Source organism: Bos indicus, chromosome 10 (assembly GCF_029378745.1).
Source record: "Bos indicus isolate NIAB-ARS_2022 breed Sahiwal x Tharparkar chromosome 10, NIAB-ARS_B.indTharparkar_mat_pri_1.0, whole genome shotgun sequence".
Lineage (NCBI taxonomy): Eukaryota > Metazoa > Chordata > Mammalia > Artiodactyla > Bovidae > Bos > Bos indicus.
This window is the reverse complement of record NC_091769.1, coordinates 26,244,534-26,250,589: the sequence shown is the minus strand read 5'-3', so window position 1 is coordinate 26,250,589 and position 6,056 is coordinate 26,244,534.

Genomic DNA, 6,056 nt, shown 5'->3' with positions numbered 1-6,056 from the left:
GTGAGTTACAGGCTCATTTTTATTTGAATAATCAGAACAGTGTTCCCATCAGTGGGAATCATACAAACAGAAAACCTTTAAGAAACCTACTACTGGGGGAAGGGATAAATTAGGAGGTTGGGATTAAAAAATCCACACCACTATACATAAATAAAATAGGTAATCAACCAAGACCTATCGTATAGCCTGGAAACTATCTTCAATACTCTGTAATTACCTATATGGGAAAAGAATCTGAAAAAAGAATAGATATATGCGTATGTATAACTGAATAACTTTGCTGTATACCTGAAACTTTCACAACATTATAAACTAACTACACTTTAATATAAAATCTTAAAAAATAATAAGCCTATTACTAACTCTAGCAGCTGCTGTTAATGACACTAACCTTTGCCTTAGATGGATTAGAGGTCAGTCTCAGCTCACTGGCATGAGTAGTGACAGACTCACATTGCTTAAGATTTCTTGTTGGCTAGTCATGGTGATGCCTGGGCCAGTACTAATACTTCCTGTTGTATTTGTCAATGAAATAGGCAAATTTAACAGGCCTTCCATTGTCTTTAAAGAAAAGCTATTTGGATGTCTAAGATTGAGCTTCATGACCTATGGAATATGTCTCTTGGCCTGGGTTGGACAGCTGGACTTTCTGGTTTTGAAGCTCCTCAGAGAGACTATTAATTTCTTTTGTTTTAGTGATAGTGATCATTATGCTGGTCTGCTGTACAGTCTTAAATGCTTATGTGCAGCCCCTCTCTCATCAGATGATCACCATGATGATCATCTACAAAAATAGAAAGATCAAGAAGATCTTACAATACAGTTGACTATGAAGATAACAGAACTGTTCCTGAGCAATGAAGATCTGGAATTCTTGCTTTTCACAAGTTGACCAACCTCTTGAAAGTGAGAGAATGAACACAAAGAGGGACTGAGAGACCGAAATACATGAACAGACAACAGCCAGACTATATTTAAGATAAACTTCTGATCCACAATCAGCATCAATAAATCCAGGAAACCTACTCTACGTCATAAACCAGTCCAGGAAGCCAAACAATGATATTCCATCCAGGGCAAAGGTAGTGTCATTAACAGCAGCTGCTAGAGTTAGCAAAACAGGTGGTCTATTGGCCTCAAACAGCTGTGACTAGATTACTAAGTTAAAGCTTCCTAATTTTTGTCTCTGCTTCCCCATATTAGGACTTACTGGAAAAAACCAAATATGCATCTCTAACTGTAGGTTGTCCTGCTTCTAGTTAGCCCACTTCCAGCTCCATGCCAGCAGCTCCAATTTCAGAGCACATCTGAAAACTTCTTTTTCCACCAATAAAAGTTTCCCACTTCCCTGCTTTTGAGTCTTTGACAAATAAAAGGGATAGTGGCTGATTTCTGACTCAGTTCAGTAGCTCAGTCGTGTCCGACTCTTTGCGACCCCATGAATCACAGCACGCCAGGCCTCCCTGTCCATCACCAACTCCCGGAGTTCACTCAAACTCATGTCCATCTAGTTGGTGATGCCATCCAGCCATCTCATCCTCTGTTGTCCCCTTCTCCTCCTGCCCCCAATCCCTCCCAGCATCAGAGTTTTTTCCAATGAGTCAACTCTTCGCATGAGGTGGCCAAAGTACTGGAGTTTCAGCTTTAGCATCATTCCTTCCAAAGAACACCCAGGACCGATCTCCTTTAGAATGGACTGGTTGGATCTCCTTGCAGTCCAAGGGACTCTCAAGATTTCTGACTACAATAAACTAAATAAATTCACTCTTCTTGTTCCCATCTGAGTGGTTTTGTTCATTTCCACATGATCTTTAAAACTGCAAAGAAAGGGGTATGTAGAGGGTGAGGGTTTTATTTTACAAGGAAGGTTTGTAAAATCTCAAGGACAGCCCCCCAAACACACACACACACACACACACACACACACACACACACACACTCATTAATATTCCAGAGTTCCTTGTCACATGTAGAAAGTAAGGAAGCAGAGAATAATTAGAAGGAGAAAAGATGGAAAAGTGGAGGCAGGCAAAGAGGTGACCAGTGATTGGAAGGAGAGGGCAGTGAGGAGAAAAGAAGGAAGGAAGAAAGACCCAAAGATATATCTGAAGTCAGTGCTGTCCCTGACCTCACCCACCCTGGTTCCCTCTACAATCCAGATGCCCAATTTCCCCCAGAGGGAAATTGGCTAACCTCACCAAGATGATATCTTTTAATTCATTTTCTTCCATCCAGTAATTCCACATGCGATTCTAAGCCTGAGATGAAAGACAAGTTTTTTGTTGGTTGGTTTGGCTTGTTTGCTTTTAACTGCGCTGGATCTGCATTACTGTGTGCAGACTTTCTCTCATTGTGGCCCATGGGCTTCTTTTGTTGCAGCACAAGGACTTCTCGTTGCGGTATACAAGCTTCTCTAGTTGTGGAACACTGCCTCTAGAGCATGTGGGCTCAGGAGATGAAAAACTAGCTTTTAGCAATTATGTGGAGAATGTAAAGCACGGGGTGGAGGCTAAGCTAAGATAATGAGCAACACTTCTCCCAGCTCTAGCTCTTCCTGTCTTCTACAGAGCTCCATCCTGCTGCAGGATCCTTTTCCCGGAATCTCTGTATTTAGGCTGTGCATGCTGTTCAATCGCTCAGTCAACTCTGACTCCTTGAGACTCCACAGACTGTCTAAAGCTGACCTACGAGTGGTGACAGGTCATAAGCAGAACTAGGCAAGAGGCTGCAGGGAGGGAGGCAGAGTCAGAGATCTCCAGCTGAAGCTTCCTTCGTCTGGGACACTTCCTTTCCCATCCCTCCCTTTGGCTTCAGACACTGAACGTGTTTGAACATAAATGTTTAAGAACTGATTCTCAAACAATCAGGTGAGAAGAGGTTTGCTAGGTCTGAGGATATTTAGGGGCTCAGGAGGGGCATGGATGCATCTTTGTCAAAGCTATGCTGTGTCTCCAGGTCTCAGCCTCCCTCCCTGAGCTTCCTCCCCTTCTCATTTCTTCTACATCTCTGTGCAGAAGCTCCCTGCTTCACCTATTCTTTTATCTTCCTCCATAAGAATCCAAAACCATTTAGAAACCATACTGAGCATATACTTTAAGCCTTATTTCCAAACATAGAATACAATTTTTATATTCTTATTAAAGAACCTCATTTGATGAGGGTGGATATAAGTGGACTTTTTTGGAACAGAGAAATGAAGTTCCTGACTTCCTGAAATCTCCCAAGACTGTTGAAAAGCCTGAGAGTGAAGGGGATGGTGTTGGGAAGGATCTCAAGCTGTAGGCGAATGAGAAACAAGAGGATGGTGTCAAAGACCCAGAAGACAGGAACGCGACTGACATACTCAAGCCCTTGGGATTCCAAGCTCGGGGATCCTGTCACCAAGCATGACTGAGCTATCCATTTCCCTGGTCTGCATTCTCCTGAGGGGTGATGGGAGGACCAACTTGAGTGTTCAAGGAAGGCTCCCAAGACCACATCAGTAACTAGCTGATCCTAGGCCTGGATGGGAAAGTGAAAGGAAGTGCACATTTGTCCCCTTCACAGAATGCTTGGAAATTAACCCCTGAAATCCCCTTAAATTCAGAGGCAGCCCAGGAAGGTTAGAACTACTTTACCACACCACTGGGCTCCAGGTCCCAAGGAACCTCCTTAGAGAGGCTGTGGCCAGGCCCACCCACACCCCCACACTCTCCTTTCGGGTAGGGCACTTGCCCCTCTCCCAGCTTATACAGTTTTCCTGGCTCTGCTTCAGGAGTGGGGCTCTGGATTCTGGGTCCTCTGAAGCCAACTCCATGGAGACAGAGGTCACCGTGGATGGAGATAATTTGGGAGTTCCCTAGGAGTCAAACAGCCCAAGTGGCCCATCTAGCCTGTCACAAAACTTTGCATTTATTGACATTTACTGAGCAGCTCCTTCCCCAGGGAAACATTGTTCAATCTTCTCCTAATTTCCACCTCCTGCTGACACCCCAACACTTCACCTCTCAAGACAAATCAACTGCAAAAAGGTAAAAAGCTTTAGAGGCTCTGCAGCTCCCTGTTGATTATCCCCATTTTACCAGGCTTCCCATGTCTCTTTCTGTCCATCCCACCCTCATACAGCCAGCAGCCCAAACTGGGAAAGAAAAGGGTTCTCAGAATTCCCTGGTGGACCAATGGTTAGGACTCTGTCCTTTAACTACCAAGAGTCAAGGTTCCATTCTTGCTCAGGGAACTAAGATCCCATAAGACACGAGTTGCAGTCAAAAGATAAAAGTGAGGAGGGGTTCCAACACCTGAGCACAGGCTGCCCTTTCCCAGAGGGTGGCTCTGACTCCCATGTGACCTACAGGTGCGGTCAACAGTCTGGACACCAGTGCACACAGAGCTGGGCTCCCATCTTTCAACTCCACATCCTAGCCTCCACCTTATCACTATTTCCTCAGCCCAAGGACACACACATTCTCCACATGTCCTTTCTCACTCCAGCTCCCAGCCCTGTTTCTTCTTAAAGCAAGGTCAAACATTGCCTAGGATGCCTGAGCAAAGCCTGTGCCGTGGGTGGGGAACTGGAATGGACTCCAAAACAGCTACAGTCTCTCATTGTGAAATAATACCCTTTTTCTAACCTTGGATTTCCCCCTTCCAGCTCTTCCTGTTGTGCCCTGTGGTGGGAGATATTATTTAGGTGGAGGCTATTATCAAGAGACAAGTCACGTGGATATGGAAGACATGCCGGAATCTAAGGTGAAGAGATTCAGCCTTATCAAGCAGGGGATAAGCCTCACATTTACTTAAGTGGGGTCTTTCATGGGGTCACTCAGTTCAGCCTCTTGACCTACTGGCTGACTTGCTTTGAGCCTTGAATTAAACAGTCCTGATGCCTTCTCCCATTGCAATCCGATCCAGCCAGTGTTGTCACCCCCAATACCTCCTCAACATGGGCGTTTCACTTCTCAGGGCTAATCCTTAATCCCTCTTAATCCTTGAGTTGGTTCTGCCGCAAACTCAACTGTTTTATGTTTTACCTCATTCTATCTCTCTTAAATAAGCAGAGTGACAATACACAGCCTTGATGTACTCTTTTCCCAATTTGGAGTCAGTCTGTTGTTCCATGTCCAGTTCTAACTGTTCCTTCCTGACTTGCATACAGATTTCTCAGGAGGCAGGTCAGGTGGTCTGGTATTCCCATCTCTTTAAGAATTTTCCACAATTTGCTGTAATCCACACCGTGAAAGGCTTTGGCATAGTCAATAAAGAGGAAGTAAATGTTTTTCTGGAACTCTCTTGCTTTTTCAATGATCCAATGAACAGATGCTGGCAACTTGATCTTTGGTTCCTCTGCCTTTTCTAAATCCAGCTTGAATATCTGGAAGTTCACGGTTCATGTACTGTTGAAGCCTGGCTTGGAGAATTTTGAGCATTATTTTGCTAGCGTGTGAGATGAGTGCAATTTTGCAGTAGTTTGAGCATTTTTGGCTTTGCCTTTCTTTGGGATTGGAATGAAAACTGACCTTTTCCAGTCCTGTGGCCACTGCTGAGTTTTCCAAATTTGCTGACATATTGAGTGCAGCACTTTCACAGCATCATCTTTCAGGATTTGAAATAGCTCAATTGGAATTCCATCATCTCCACTAGCTTTGTTCGTAGTGATGCTTCCTAAGGCCCACTTGACTTCACATTCCAGGATGTCTGGCTCTAGGTGAGGAATCACACCATTGTGATTATCTGGGTTGTGAAGATCTTTTTTGCATAGTTCTTCTGTGTATTCCTCCCACCTCTTCTTAATATCTTCTGCTTCTGTTAGGTCCATACCATTTCTGTCCTTTATTGTGCCCATCTTTGCATGAAATGTTCCCTTGGTATCTGTATTTTTCTTGAAGAGATCTCTAGTCTTTCCCATTTTGTTGTTTTTCTCTATTTCTTTGCATTGATCACTGAGGAAGGCTTTCTTATCTCTCCTTGCTATTCTTTGGAACTCTGCATTCAAATGGGTATAGCTTTCCTTTTCTCCTTTGCCTTTAGTTTCTCTTCTTTTCACAGTATTTGTAAGGCCTCCTCAGACAGCTGTTTTG